This window comes from Cherax quadricarinatus, chromosome 32 (assembly GCF_038502225.1).
Source record: "Cherax quadricarinatus isolate ZL_2023a chromosome 32, ASM3850222v1, whole genome shotgun sequence".
Taxonomy (NCBI): Eukaryota; Metazoa; Arthropoda; class Malacostraca; order Decapoda; family Parastacidae; genus Cherax; species Cherax quadricarinatus.
In genome coordinates, this window is record NC_091323.1 from 3,085,515 (window position 1) to 3,101,852 (window position 16,338).

Sequence of the window (16,338 nt, forward strand, 5' to 3'; positions counted from 1 at the left end):
CCTCCATCACACCTGGCCCCCTCACACCTGGCCTCCTTCACACATGGCCTCCCTCACACCTGGCCTCCCTCACACCTGCCTCCCTCACACCTGGCCTCCATCACACCTGGCCTCCCTCACTCCTGGCTTCCCTCACTCCTGGCCTCCCTCACACCTGGCCTCCCTCACACCTGTCGTCCATCACACTTGGCCTCCATCACACCTCTCCTGCCTCACACCTGGTCTGCCTCACACCTGGCCTCCATCTCCTGGCCTGCCTTACACCTGGCCTCCCTCACACCTGGCCTCCATCACACCTGGCCTGCCTCACACCTGGCCTCCCTCACACCTGGTCTCCCTCACACCTGGTCTCCCTCACACCTGGCCTCCCTCACACCTGGCCTCCCTCACACCTGGCCTTCCTCACACCTGGCCTGCCTCACATCTGGCCTCCATCACACCTGGCCTGCCTCACACCTGGCCTGCCTCACACTTGGCCTCCATCACACCTGCCCTAACTCACACCTGGCCTTCCTCACACCTGGCCTCCATCAAACCTGGCCTTCCTCACACCTGGTCTCCCTCACACCTGGTCTCCCTCACACCTGTCCTCCCTCACACCTGGCCTTCCTCACACCTGGCCTAGCTCACACCTGGCCTTCCTCACACCTGGCCTCCCTCACACCAGGCCTTCCTCACACCAGGCCTCCCTCACACCTGGCCTGCCACACACCTGGACTCCATCACACCTGGCCTGCCTCACACCTGGCCTCCCTCACACCTGGCCTTCCTCACACCTGGCCTCCATCAAACCTGGCCTTCCTCACACCTGGCCTCCCTCACACCTGGCCTACCTCACACCTGGCCTCCCTCACACCTGGCCTGCTTTACATCTCGCCTCCATCACACCTGGCCTGCCTCACACCTGGCCTGCCTCACACCTGGCCTCCATCACACCTGCCCTAACTCACACCTGGCCTCCCTCACACCTGGCCTCCCTCACACCTGGCCTCCCTCACACCTGGCCACCCTCACACCTGGCCTCCATCACACCTGTTCTCCCTCACACCTGGCCTTCCTCACACCTGGCCTAGCTCACACCTGGCCTTCCTCACACCTGGCCTCCCTCACACCAGGCCTCCCTCACACCTGGCCTTCCTCACACCTGGCCTCCATCAAACCTGGCCTCCATCACACCTGGCCTGCCTCACACCTGGCCTCCATCACACCTGGCCTCCATCACACCTGGCCTGCCTCACACCTGGCCTGCCTCACACCTGGCCTGCCTCACACCTGGCCTCCATCACACCTGGCCGGCCTCACACCTGGTCTCCCTTACACCTGGCCTCCATCACACCTGGCCTACCTCACACCTGGCCTGCCTCACACCTGGCCTCCATCACACCTGGCCTCCATCACACCTGGCCTCCCTCACACCTGGCCTGCCTCACACCTGGCCTGCCTCACACCTGGCCTGCCTCACACCTGGCCTGCCTCACACCTGGCCTGCCTCACACCTGGCCTCCCTCATACCTGGCCTCCCTCACACCTGGCCTCCCTCACACCTGGCCTCCCTCACACCTGGCCTCCCTCACACCTTGCCTCCCTCACATCTGGCCTGCCTCACACCTGGCCTCCCTCACACCTGGCCTCCCTCACACCTGGCCTCCCTCATACCTGGCCTCCCTCACACCTGGCCTCCCTCACACCTGGCCTCCCTCACACCTGGTCTCCCTCACACCTGGCCTCCCTCACACCTGGCCTCCCTCACACCTGGCCTGCCTCACATCTGGTCTCCCTCACACCTGGCCTCCCTCACACCTGGCCTGCCTCACACCTGGCCTGCCTCACACCTGCCGTAACTCACACCTGCCGTAACTCACACCTGGCCTCCCTCACACCTGGCCTCCATCACACCTGGCCTCCCTTACACCTGGCCTCCCTCACTCCTGACCTGCCTCACACCTGACCCGCCTCACACCTGGCCTCCCAAACACATGGCCTCCCTCACACCTGGCCTTCCTCACACCTGGCCTCCCTTACACCTGGCCTCCCTCACTCCTGACCTGCCTCACACCTGACCCGCCTCACACCTGGCCTCCCAAACACATGGCCTCCCTCACACCTGGCCTCCCTCATACCTGGCCTCCCTCACACCTGGCCTCAATCACACCTGGCCTCCCTCACACCTGGCCTGCCTCACACCTGGCCTCCATCACACCTGGCCTCCCTCACACCTGGCCTGCCTCACACCTGGCCTGCCTCACACCTGGCCTGCCTCACACCTGGCCTCCATCACACCTGGCCTGCCTCACACCTGGCCTGCCTCACACCTGGCCTCCATCACACCTGGCCCCCCTCACACCTGGCCTCCCTCACACCTGGCCTCCCTCACACCTGGGTTCCCTCACACCTGCCTCCCTCACTTCTGGCCTCCATCACACCTGGCCTCCCTCACACCTGGCCTCCCTCACACCTGGCCTCCCTCACTCCTGGCCTCCCTCACACCAGGCCTCCCTCACACCTGTCCTCCATCACACTTGGCCTCCATCACACCTGGCCTGCCTCACACCTGGTCTGCCTCACACCTGGCCTCCATCACCTGGCCTGCCTTACACCTGGCCTCCCTCACACCTGGCCTCCCTCACTCCTGGACATCCTCACACCTGGCCTCGCTAACACCTGGCCTCGCTAATACCTGGGCTCCATCACACCTGGCCTCAATCACACCTGGCCTGCCACACACCTGGACACCATCACACCTGGCCTGCGTCACACCTGGCCTCCCTCACACCTGGCCTTCCTCACACCTGGCCTCCATCACACCTGGCCTCCATCACACCTGGCCTGCCTCACACCTGGCCTCCATCACACCTGGCCTCCATCACGCCTGGCCTGCCTCACACCTGGCATGCCTCACACCTGGCCTCCATCACACCTGCCTGCCTCACACCTGGTCTCCCTCACACCTGGCCTACCTCACAACTGGCCTGCCTCACACCTGGCCTCTATCACACCTGGCCTCCATCACACCTGGCCTCCCTCACACCTGGCCTCCCTCACACCTGGCCTCCCTCACACCTGGCCTGCCTCACACCTGGCCTGCCTCACACCTTTCCTCCATCACACCTGGCCTGCATCACACCTGGTCTGCCTCACACCTGGCCTCCCTCACACCTGGCCTGCCTCACATTTGGCCTCCATCACACCTGGCCTCCCTCACACCTGGCCTCCATCACACCTAGCCTCCCTCACACCTGGCCTCCCTCACACCTGGCCTCCCTCACACCTGGTCATCCTAACACTTGGCCTCCATCACTCCTGGCCTGCCTCACACCTGGCCTCCATCACACCTGGCCTGCCTCTCACCTGGCCTCCATCACACCTGGCGTCCATCACACCTTGCGTCCATCACACCTGGCGTGCCTCACACCTGACCTCCCTCTCACCTGGCCTCCCTCACACCTGGCCTCACTCACACCTAACTTCCCTCACACCTGGCCTCCCTCACACCTGACCTCCATCACACCTGGCCTCCCTCACACCTGGCCTCCCTCACACATGGCCTCCTTCACACATGGCCTCCCTCACACCTGGCCTCCCTCACACCTGGCCCCCCTCACACATAGCCTCCATCACACCTGGCCTCCCTCACACCTGACCTCCCTCACTGCTCCATGATCTCTCAGGCTCGCTAAAGTTCCTGTAAGTCTTGAAGACTGACGATCGAACTCTCCTCTCACACTCCCTCCTCTCACACTCCCTCCTCTCACACTCTCTTCTCTCACACTCCCTCCTCTCACACTCCCTCCTCTCACACTCCCTCCTCTCACACTCCCTCCTCTCACACTCTCTTCTCTCACACTCCCTCCTCTCACACTCCCTCCTCTCACACTCCCTCCTCTCACACTCCCTCCTGTCACACTCCTTCCTCTCACACTCCCTCCTCTCACACTCCCTCCTCTCACACTCCCTCCTCTCACACTCCCTCCTCTCACACTCCCTCCTCTCACACTCCCTCCTCTCACACTCCCTCCTCTCACACTCCCTTCTCTCACACTCTCTTCTCTCACACTCCCTCCTCTCACACTCTCTCCTCTCTCTCCCTCCTCTCACACTCCCTCCTCTCACACTCCCTTATCTCACACTCCCTTATCTCACACTCCCTCCTCTCACACTCCCACCTCTCACACTCCCACCTCTCACCCTCCCTCCTCTCACACTCCCTCCTCTCACACTCCCTCCTCTCACACTCCCTCCTCTCACACTGCCTCCTCTCACACCCTCCTCTCACACTCCCTCTCAAACTCCCTCAAACTCCCTCCTCTCACACCCCCTTCTCTCACACACCCTCCTCTCACAGTCCCTCCTCTCACACACCCTCCTCTCACACACCCTCCTCTCACAGTCCCTCCTCTCACACTCCTCTCACACACCCTTCTCTCACACTCGCTTCTCTCACACCTCCTCTCACACTCCCTCTCTCACACTCCCTCCTCTCTCACTCACACTCCCTCCTCTCACCCACCCTCCTCTCACACTCCCTCCTCTCTCACTCTCTCCTCTCACACTCTCTCACACACCCTCCTCTCATACTTTCTCACACACCCTCCTGTTACACACTCTCCTCTCACACACCCTTCTCTCACACTCCCTTCTCTCACACACCCTCCCCTCACACTCCTTTCTCTCACACACCCTCCCCTCACACTCCTTTCTCTCTCACACCCCCCTCTCACACTCCCTCTGCTCTCACTCCTCTCTCACTTCCTCTCACACACCCTCCTCTCACACACCCTCCTCTCACACACCATCCTCTTACACACCCTCCTCTCACACACCCTCCTCTCACACACCCTCTTCTCACACTCCCTCCTCTCACACTCCCTCCTCTCACACTCTCTTCTCTCACACTCCCTCCTCTCACACTCCCTCCTCTCACACTCCGTCCTCTCACATTCTCTCCTCTCACACACCCTTTCACACTTCCTTTTCTCACCCTCCCTCCTCTCACACTCCCTCCTCTCACACTCCCTCCTCTCACACTCCCTCCTCTCACACTGCCTCCTCTCACACCCTCCTCTCACACTCCCTCTCAAACTCCCTCAAACTCCCTCCTCTCACACCCCCTTCTCTCACACACCCTCCTCTCACAGTCCCTCCTCTCACACACCCTCCTCTCACACACCCTCCTCTCACAGTCCCTCCTCTCACACTCCTCTCACACACCCTTCTCTCACACTCGCTTCTCATACACCTCCTCTCACATTCCCTCTCACACTCCCTCCTCTCTCACTCAATCCTCTCACCCACCCTCCTCTCAAACTCCCTCCTCTCTCACTCTCTCCTCTCACACTCTCTCACACACCCTCCTCTCATACTTTCTCACACACCCTCCTGTCACACACTCTCCTCTCACACACCCTTCTCTCACACTCCCTTCTCTCACACACCCTCCCCTCACACTCCTTTCTCTCACACACCCTCCCCTCACACTCCTTTCTCTCTCACACCCCCCTCTCACACTCCCTCTGCTCTCACTCCTCTCTCACTTTCTCTCACACACCCTCCTCTCACACATCCTCCTCTCACACACCCTCCTCTTGCACACCCTTCTCTCACACTCCCTCCTCTCACACTCTCTCCTCTCACACTCTCTCTTCTCACAGTCCCTCCTCTCAAACTCTCTCCTCTCACACTCTCTCTTCTCACACTCCCTCCTCTCACACTCCTTCCTCTCACATTCTCTCCTCTCACACACCCTTTCACACTTCCTTTTCTCACACTCTCTCCTCTCACACACCCTCCCCTCACACTCCCTTCTCTCACCCCCCCCCCGTCTCACACTCCCTCCGCTGTCAGTCCCTCCTCTCTCACTTCCTCTCACCCTCCTCTCACACACTCCCTTATACTCCCTCCTCTCTCACTCCCTCTCACACTCAATGAGCGTGATATAGTGTTTGGAACAGTTAACAAAATCTCAGGTTATAGCTGAAGTCGTACAGGCAGGTGGATATGCGACACCTAACGTAGCCAACCAGAGCCCAGTAAGAACAATCAGACTCTTGATTCTGACGCTGTTCATCATTATGTTTATGCAGAGTGGCGAATGTTCAGAGATTATTCAGTTACTCACACTAGACAATGACTGAGTCAGGCAACATGATCCTGTCCACCGCATGTACCTATCTAGTAGCCTAATATGCACAGTTTGTGAGGATTCCATTACGTTCATACGTTCTCTAAATGATGGTCAGGGTCTTACCTATTTTTCCTGAAACCAGTGAAGATTCTATTTACCTTTTGCTTCAGGTGACTCTAGTTGACCCTTGGGAAATTTTTAATTAAGCCCATATAACGACCAAACTATATGTTGGAACAGCACTCTGTTGTCTGGACTCCTGTAACTCAGTTACAAGGAATGTTAGGCGCGCACGCGCACACACACAAACTCAATCGTAATAGAAAAATACAAATTAATCATAGAATGGGTGGGACTCGAACCCGCGGCCGGCTAGTACCAAAATTGTGTTTTAAGCTTGATATGTTTTTTTTCCTTCTCCTTAACATTTATTATCGAGGTATTATATGTAAAAATAGGGCAAAATCTGCATCGAGTATTGAACCCCTGCATTCATAAGATGGTACTAAGGAATGAGTGAGCCGTTTATCAGGCTGAAGGTAGACAGGGACAAGACCCAAAATTTGATTAATTCAAGAATTTCTGATATCCTAACAACACAAGACATTAATAAATCAATGAACAACATGGCCATGCACTCTCAGGCCAGACTGGTGGAACTCCGTGTTCATCAAGAACTGCAAGAGACCCTTTTCACGTGCCTAAATTATTCTACGAAGAGAAAGCATGGACACAGGGGTCATCACGGCCACTAAAAACAACAGACAACCCCACTCCACAAAGGTGGTGGTAAAGCAACAATAAGGAATTACAGACTAATTACACTAACGTTCCACTTCATAAAAATCTTTGAAAGGATTCTAAGAAGCAGGATCGCCACCAACTTAGATACCCATCAGTTGCACAGTTCAGCGCAGCATGGGTTTAGAGCAGGGTGCTCTAAACCCATGCTCATGGGTGCTCTGGAGGACAAACAAAATGAATGCTCGCCTTCAAGAAGTGCGTATATGTAATAGCACACGAAATGCGTGATAAAGGAATAACAGGAAAAGTGGGTAGATGGATCTATTAGTTCTTAATAGAACATGAAGAGTAATAGTAAAAAGAGTAAAGTCAGAGGCGGCTACAGCGAAAAGCTCTGTTCTACAAGGTACAGTACTGGCTCCCATTCTGTTCCTCATCATATCTAACATAGAGGTGTAAGACACAGCGCCGTGTACTCCTTTGCAGATGACTCCCGAATTTGCATGACAGTGTTATCTATCAGACTGTGACGAGACCTACTTGGAGATCATTACCTTTGTAACTTGTTCAGCTATCAAAATTTTGGGACCGTTGACCCATTATGTACCTCTGTAATGTTTTGGCTACCACCCACAGGATGGGTATGTGGTGACTACCGCCCACAGGATGGGTATGTGGTGACTACCGCCCACAGGATGGGTATGTGGTGACTACCGCGCACAGGATGGGTATGAGGTACATAATAACGATTTTAAACCAAACTATTAAACACTGCAAATCTCAAAGCGGACGTGAACCAAATCTTTAAATGAGTTTCAGAAAGCAATATGCTCACTTAGGATAAATTTCAATTACTCCTCTATGGAAAACTCGAGGAAATAAAAGCTGCATCGGAGTATAAAATAAATTCCAACCACACAATAAAACGAAAAACTAATGTTAAAGACCTGGGAGTGATAATGTCAGAGAATCTCACTTTCAAAGATCACAACGATGTATCTACCACATCTGCTAGGAAAAATGATAGGATGTTTAATGAGAACCTTCAAGACTGTTGTATCTAGGATGGAATACTGCTGTACACTAACGGCTCCATTCATGGCAGGCGAAAATGCAGACCTTGAGAATACACGGAGAACTTTCACGGTACGTAAAAGTACAATAAAACACCTAAATTACTGGAAACGGTCGAAGTCCCTTGATTTGTATTACCTGGAACCCAGGCGAGAAAGATACGTGATAATATACACTTGGAAAATTCTAGAGGAACTTGTCCTAAATCATCCCACGAAAATCGTTCCCTACAAAAACAAGAGATTCTGCAGGAGATGCGACATCCCCCATTGAAAACCAGGAGCACCACTAATTCGCTAAGAGACAACACAGTAAGTGTCAGGGGTTCAAGACTGTTTAACTGACTCCCAGCATACATGAAGGGGATTGTCAATAGACCCCTGGCTGTCTTCAAAAAGGAGCTGCACAGGCACTAAAGCCACTACCTGACTAGCCGGGCTATAGTTCGTATGTCGCATTTCGTGCGGCCAGCAGTAAGAGTCTGGTTGATCAGGCCCTGATCCACCACGAGGCCTGGTCACGGACCGGGCTGCTAAAGGTGTTGACCCCCGAAACCAAGTATACTTCAGATATACTATTTTTAGTGTAGCAGTACACTGAGTTTATCTCCATTGAAGGTAAAGTAATTGAAGAGTGTGATTGAGTCTTTTAATAAAAGGCAGCCTATGTGCATTTAATTTCCACTATGTAAAAATTTTACAACACCAGCCCTTGCCTAGCGTATTGTCATGACCCACTCGTTGTTCCACTACTGCACTCTGCCCACCTGGCATGCCCCATTAAAGTGCCTCACCTCACCCCGACCCACTTGTTCTTCCACTACTGCACTCTGCCCACCTGTCATGCCCCTTCCATATGCCTTTCCACACCCCGACCCACTTGTTATTCCGCTACTGCACTCTGCCCACTTGTCATGCCCCTTCTATGCACCTCACCTCACCCCGACCCACTTGTCCTTCCACTACTGCACTCTGTCCACCTGTCATGCCCCTTCTATGCACCTCACCTCACCCCGACCCACTTGTCCTTCCACTACTGCAATCTGTCCACCTGTCATGCCCCTTCTATGCACCTCACCTAACCCCGACCCACTTGTCCTTCCACTACTGCAATCTGTCCACCTGTCATGCCCCTTCTATGCACCTCACCTCACCCCGACCCACTTGTCCTTCCACTACTGCACTCTGTCCACCTGTCATGCCCCTTCTATGCACCTCACCTCACCCCGACCCACTTGTCCTTCCACTACTGCACTCTGCCCACCTGGCATGCCCCTTCTATGTACCTCACCTCACCCCAACCCACTTGTTGTTCCACTACTGCACTCTGCCCACCTGGCATGCCCCTTCTATGCACCTCACCTCACCCCGACCCACTTGTTCTTCCACTACTGCACTCTGCCCACCTCTCATGCCCCTTCCATGTGCCTCACCTCACCCCGACCCACTTGTCCTTCCACTACTGCACTCTGCCCACCTGGCATGCCCCTTCTATGTACCTCACCTCACCCCGACCCACTTGTTGTTCCACTACTGCACTCTGTCCACCTGTCATGCCCCTTCTATGTACCTCACCTCACCCCGACCCACTTGTTCTTCCACTACTGCACTCTGCCCACCTCTCATGCTCCTTCCATGTGCCTCACCTCACCCCGACCCACTTGTTTTTCCACTACTGCACTCTGCCCACCTTTCATGCCCCTTCCATGTGCCTCACCTCACCCCGACCCACTTGTTCTTCCACTACTGCACTCTGCCCACCTGTAACACCCTTTCCAAGTGCCTCGACTCACTCAGATACATAATATTAAAATAATATTAATTCTCGAAGGGATGAAAGGGCAAGCCAGTGGAAGACCTCAGAGTGGGTCATGATATGACAAAGACTCACGTCAAGAAACGTCCTGTTTCCTGACCAGTTGTACCTAACCTAACCACTATGTAGACCCCGTCTCACTGCATATTCTGTACATTTAATGAAGGTAATAGATCGAACATATCTCTAAGTTTAAGAAATGATTACATTTCATTTAGTCGCGTACCTAACTGTTGCACGTGTCTTACTAATCAACATGGTGATAATGTTTCCGTAGATGTTTTCCTGACCTGGCTCGACCTAACCTGATTGGACCTGGTCATAGCTGTCTCCTACTCCGTCTTCACCTGACCTAACCTGACAATGACTGTTTTTTACCTACTTTTTCCTGATCTGATTTTGCCATGCTCTTTCATTTGCTTTCTTCAGCTGACCTGACTATAGCAGTTTGCTCATTGTTTCCCCTGACCAGAGTTCACTGTCCTTGACTTTACCTGACTTGTCAAAACCATATTTGAACATGAATTTTATCTGAAGACAATTTTATGGCCATCGCCACTGTGGGACATCCCAGATCAGGCTTTCTGGTGATAACTTGTTCAGGCAGGCTATTGGTGCTAGATATACGCAGTTCAGCGTATGCACTACAACATGGCTGATTAGGAGCTGATATGAGGAACTTCTCAAGTTCCCTCTTGAAGACAGCCAGGGGTTTATTTGCAATTTCACGATGTTTGAAAGAAACGTGTTGTGGTTTGGTACTTTGGTACTTTACGTCATCTCTAGTGCTCTCATTATACCCCTCGTTCTCACTGGAGTATCTTTGCACCATCTCCCGGGTCTCTTGCTTTCGTTGGGAGTGATTCATTTTTTATGAGCGGGCTTAGAAACAATCCTCCAGAATTTCCCAGGTAGAAATTATGATTATTCTTTCTCACGTAAATTCAAGGAATTTCAAGGGGCTGACAGCTCCTTTTAAGAAAGACGAAACTGCTGATCAGGAGAATATGCAGACACCCTTACTGCCCTTGTAAATTCAGTCAAGCACCTAAATAGGTGCTTGACTGAATTTACAAGGGCAGTAAAGTTGTCTGCATATTCTACAGATCAGCAGTATCGTCTCTCTTAACAGGGGCTGTTAACATACAGCATTATTCCAGTTAAGAGGGAATATAGGACTTACAGAGTATCATTATTGGCTGTACATCTCTTGTTTTGAAAGTTCTGATTATTCAACTAATCATTTTCCTCGGTTCTTTATAATATCGTGTGGAAAGACACCAATGTTCAGTTCACGACATAGGAGAAAACTAGTGGCTTCTAGCGCCACTACTGGATTCTTCAGTCCTAATGTTGAGAACGAGTATGTATAGAGGCAGGAGTCAGGCGGGAAGCAGCGAGAGGGTGGTAGTAGTGATTTCATAATAGGGTTATTGAACTCTATTATCAAACTAAACTGACATTATCACTCCTGAAATCTGACATTATCACTCCTAAGTCTCTCACATTATTCACATGCTTCACTGAGCGATTGGAGCTGTTTCTATACTCTGTTCCGGTTTTTATTTTCTCATTAATTCCATAGCGGTGTAATTGAAAATTTTCGAAGTCGAACTTGGATTTATTCTGTGGCTCACTGGAAGACTTGGTTTATATGACCTTAGAGAATTACAGCTTTCTTAAAAAAATTGTACTGGATAAATGAGAGTTATGGTGATTAATTGTGAATTGTTTCAGACATTCTATTGTGGGTTGTGAATTAGTTTACCTGTAGTGCTGCGTGTTAGTTGTGAATTGTTCCAGCCACGGTGTAGTAAATTGTTCCAGCCACGGTGTAGTAAATTGTTCCAGCCACGGTGTAGTAAATTGTTCCAGCCACGGTGTAGTAAATTGTTCCAGCCACGGTGTAGTAAATTGTTCCAGCCATGGTGTTGTTAATTGTTCCAGCCATGGTGTTGTTAATTGTTCCAGCCATGGTGTTGTTAAATGTTCCAGCCATAGTATTGTGGGCTAGTTGAGACTTGTCCCAACCGTGTTCACGTAGATTATATATAGACTTTTGAGTTAATTAAAGCACCTTCTATAAGTTTTCATCATCAAAATTTGCCAGCATATAATTTTCTTCTGAGTTACACCTATGATCTTATGAGACGGGAAGCAAATTGTCCACATTTGCCAAGAACACACATGTATCAGATGGTAATTACTGTTCGTGTAATGTAATGACTTGCTCTCCATTTATTCTCTTTATGCTCTCTTTTGTAAGCTGAATATGAAGGGAAACGAAATAAAATACTTACAGAATTGACTATGTGATTCATTATTTATATAGGATCGTATTATCCTGCATAAGTATTTCACTCCCTCAGCTAAAAATGACAGCATGACTAGAAGGGAATAATAGCGGCTATTATATCACATCTGTCAGTCACAGCAACATACTGGGATCTTGAGACAGGGAATTCTGCTGCACTTGTCTAACCTACAGGCATCACCTACTTCCAGTAGTGGATCCGTCCAATGGTGACTCCCCTCCTCCTGCTTCTATTCACCTGACTGTAGTATATAAGCCACTTCTCCCAGCATATTCTGTACTTTTCTCAAGAATGATGGACTGAACACATCGACTGAAAGCTGGGGGATTGAGTACCTATTTTTCCTTATTTTTCACCGTTCTTTTGTGTTTTGAACTGAAGCCACTGGATGGCGAAACGTTTCCTCAGATAAGATTCCCAAATATTGGACAAGTGTTTCATTGTTAAACCACCAGCAAAGAGGAATTATAATGTGTGCTCCAAGACACTTGTGTTGACACGTTATCATAAGCAGTAATTGTATCTTTGATTTATAATAAATGAGGGAACGGGTAGGGATTAAACTCATGGCAAGTGAATCCTAAAACTAACAAGCCAGTGAGTTAACTAGTTGGTCCAGTGGTTAACACACTGGCCTGTGAGTTTTAGGACTCGCTTGCCATGAGTTCAAACCCCACCCATTCCCCGATTTATTTGCAGTTTTGTTATGACGTTTTCGTGAGCCATTTATAACAAACTTTGATGAGAATATATTTTTTATGTAGATGCAAGCGGCCCTTACTGGTATGAAAGACGGTGGTGGGTTATAAATTACCAGCATAATAAGAAGGAGGGTCGGTGCACACGCTGTCATTATAATCATTATGTACTGTACAACATCTGGTTCACACTAGATATGTACCTTATAAGAACTTAAGAAAAGAGGAGCACTGCTGCAGGCCTACTGGCCCAAGCTAGATAGGTCCAACTCACGATGTCCGGGGAAAAAAATCACAGAAAATAAATCACAGTTTTGGCAATCAAAAAAAAAAATCACAGAAAATATATCACAATTTTGGCTAGTAAAAAAGTTTATTTAAATATTATAAACATTTAAAGTAATACAAGAAAAAATATTTTAAATCAATTATTAACTGAGAATACAAGACTTAATGGTATCACAAATATGTTAAAAATATCTTGTTGTATTTAATTTATTAACCAAAGTAAAGTAGTGAAACAAAAATATTTAAGGTAGTTATTTACTGACAACACATGACATGTATAGACTGAAAATATCTTAGATAATATTGTGGTATTACATGTATATGTATGTTAACTTTGTCTTCTTACTTCACCTCCCGTCACCCCTTTTTTTGTGACTTTTTTGTGTGGCTCTTTTATGTTTTTTTGTGACTTTTTTGTGTGGCTCTTTTATGTTTTTTTGTGACTTTTTTGTGTGGCTTTTTTGTGACTTTTTTGTGTGGCTTTTTTTTATTGTGACTTTTTGTGACTTTTATTGTGACTTTTTTGTGACTTTTTTGTGACTTTTTTCTGTGACTTTTTTTTGTGACTTTTTCTGTGACTATCGGTGACTTTTTTTTCTGTGACTCTTTTTCGGTGACTTTTTTTTCTGACTTTTTCTGTGACTTTTGTGTGACCTTTTTTTCTGTGACTTTTTTCTGTGACTTTTTTTCGTGGGCGCCAAATCACACCCACTCATGTACTTGTCTAACTTATTTTAAAAGTTGCACAAAGTTTTCGCTTGAGTGACGTTACTCGAGTAACGTTACTCGAGTGACGTTACTCGAGTGACGTTACTCGAGTGACATTACTCGAGTGACATTACTCGAGTGACGTTACTCGAGTAACGTTACTCGAGTGACGTTACTCGAGTGACATTACTCGAGTGACGTTACTCGAGTGACGTTACTCGAGTGACGTTACTCGGGGGTTTATTCTACACATCCACAACTCTATTGTCAAACCACTTCTTACTTATATTCTTTATAAATCTAATTTTTTTCAAATTTGAGTTTATTGATGAGATTCCTGTTTTGGTCAGATACTTTTATCACATTATTCACATGTCCAGGAGCTTTATCAAGCTCCTGGAGAGCGAAACGTTACCACAACAAAATGTGGCATTAGCTGCAATTGTGTCTTTTTGACTACCATACTGTCTCTAATTCTATCAACATTAATATTCCCTTTTATTTACCCTTGTCTTCCATTTATATACTTCAGTCTTATTCCTCTCTGATTCCACGCCTTCTCAGAGTGCACATTCAGTGCCGTCAGTCTATACTCGTAGGGAAGATTTCTGGCACATGGGATCAACTTTATCATCTCTCTGTCTCTGCTTTTCTGCCAGAACTGTTCAGAATAGTTTAAATAAGGCCATACCACGGATATATAAAGTCGAAATATAACCTGTGGATTACTACTATTTATACGTCATAACATGCAGCCAAGATTTCTATTAACTTCATGGCCAACACTGACGCGTAGTTATCTTGGCTTTAGAATGTTTATAACCAGTACTCCTAAATCTTTTTCTCATTCAGAGTGATTGAAATGTACGTTATTTTGAGTGTTATACTTATTTTATTTTCCCAGTCTGAGAAACCAACATTTATGTTACATTAAACTGCATCTGTATTCTAATTCCAGTAGCAGTTTTTTTTCGAACGGGGGAAGTAATTCCTCACACTGCACGCATGACTGAGGTTACACTGCACGCATGACTGAGGTTACACTGCACGCATGACTGAGGTTACACTGCACGCATGACTGAGGTTACACTGCACGCATGACTGAGGTTACACTGCACGCATGACTGAGGTTACACTGCACGCATGACTGAGGTTACACTGCACGCATGACTGAGGTTACACTGCACGCATGACTGAGGTTACACTGCACGCATGACTGAGGTTACACTGCACGCATGACTGAGGTTACACTGCACGCATGACTGAGGTTACACTGCACGCATGACTGAGGTTACACTGCACACATGACTGAGGTTACACTGCACGCATGACTGAGGTTACACTGCACGCATGACTGAGGTTACACTGCACGCATGACCGAGGTTACACTGCACGCATGACCGAGGTTACACTGCACGCATGACTGAGGTTACACTGCACGCATGACTGAGGTTACACTGCACGCATGACTGAGGTTACACTGCACGCATGACTGAGGTTACACTGCACGCATGACCGAGGTTACACTGCACGCATGACCGAGGTTACACTGCACGCATGACTGAGGTTACACTGCACGCATGACTGAGGTTACACTGCACGCATGACTGAGGTTACACTGCACGCATGTACGAGGTTACACTGCACGCATGACTGAGGTTACACTGCACGCATGACTGAGGTTACACTGCACGCATGACTGAGATCACACTGCACGCATGACTGAGGTCACACTGCACGCATGACTGAAGTCACACTGCACGCATGACTGAGATCACGCTGCACGCATGACTGAGGTCACACTGCACGCATGACTGAAGTCACACTGCACGCATGACTGAGGTCACACTGCACGCATGACTGAGATCACACTACACGCATAACTGAGGTCACACTGCACGCATGACTGAGGTTTCACTGTACGCATGACTGAGGTCACACTGCACGCATGACTGAGATCACACTACACGCATGACTGAGGTCACACTGCACGCATGACTGAGGTTTCACTGTACGCATGACTGAGGTCACACTGCACGCATCACTGACGCCACATTGCACGCATCATTGACGTTACACTATACTACAGATCCAAGACTATTAATTCATCAAATTTGTTAGTGTCGTCTCCACGACGTATCAACAAAGCCTCGAGGCTGGTTATAATCTGCTTTAGCGTGACTCTTGATAGCAATTCTTTACTTGACTCGCGAAATCGTAATGACACGATTGCAAGCAAACCATACCACAGCTGGCCCAGTGGCTAACGCGTCGGTCTAGAGTTGTGTGACTCTCTGATCGCGGGTTCTAACCCCACCCGTGGTATAGTTTAATCTTTGCTTCATTTCCACTATATTACACAGGTAACCCAACACGGCTTTCTAGCTGCCTATTAGTGTTGCATATCTGTAAGTTGTGTGGCAAGCCAGTTATGTAACTAGAAAACTATTACAGATTAATGAGAACTGATGCACTTAGTTTTACCTATTAACTAGTTTTTGCATAGTTAAATTCACTGGTTAAGAGCATTTCCCCATTCTGAGCTCATTTCAGAGCATATTCATTATTCCCAGTG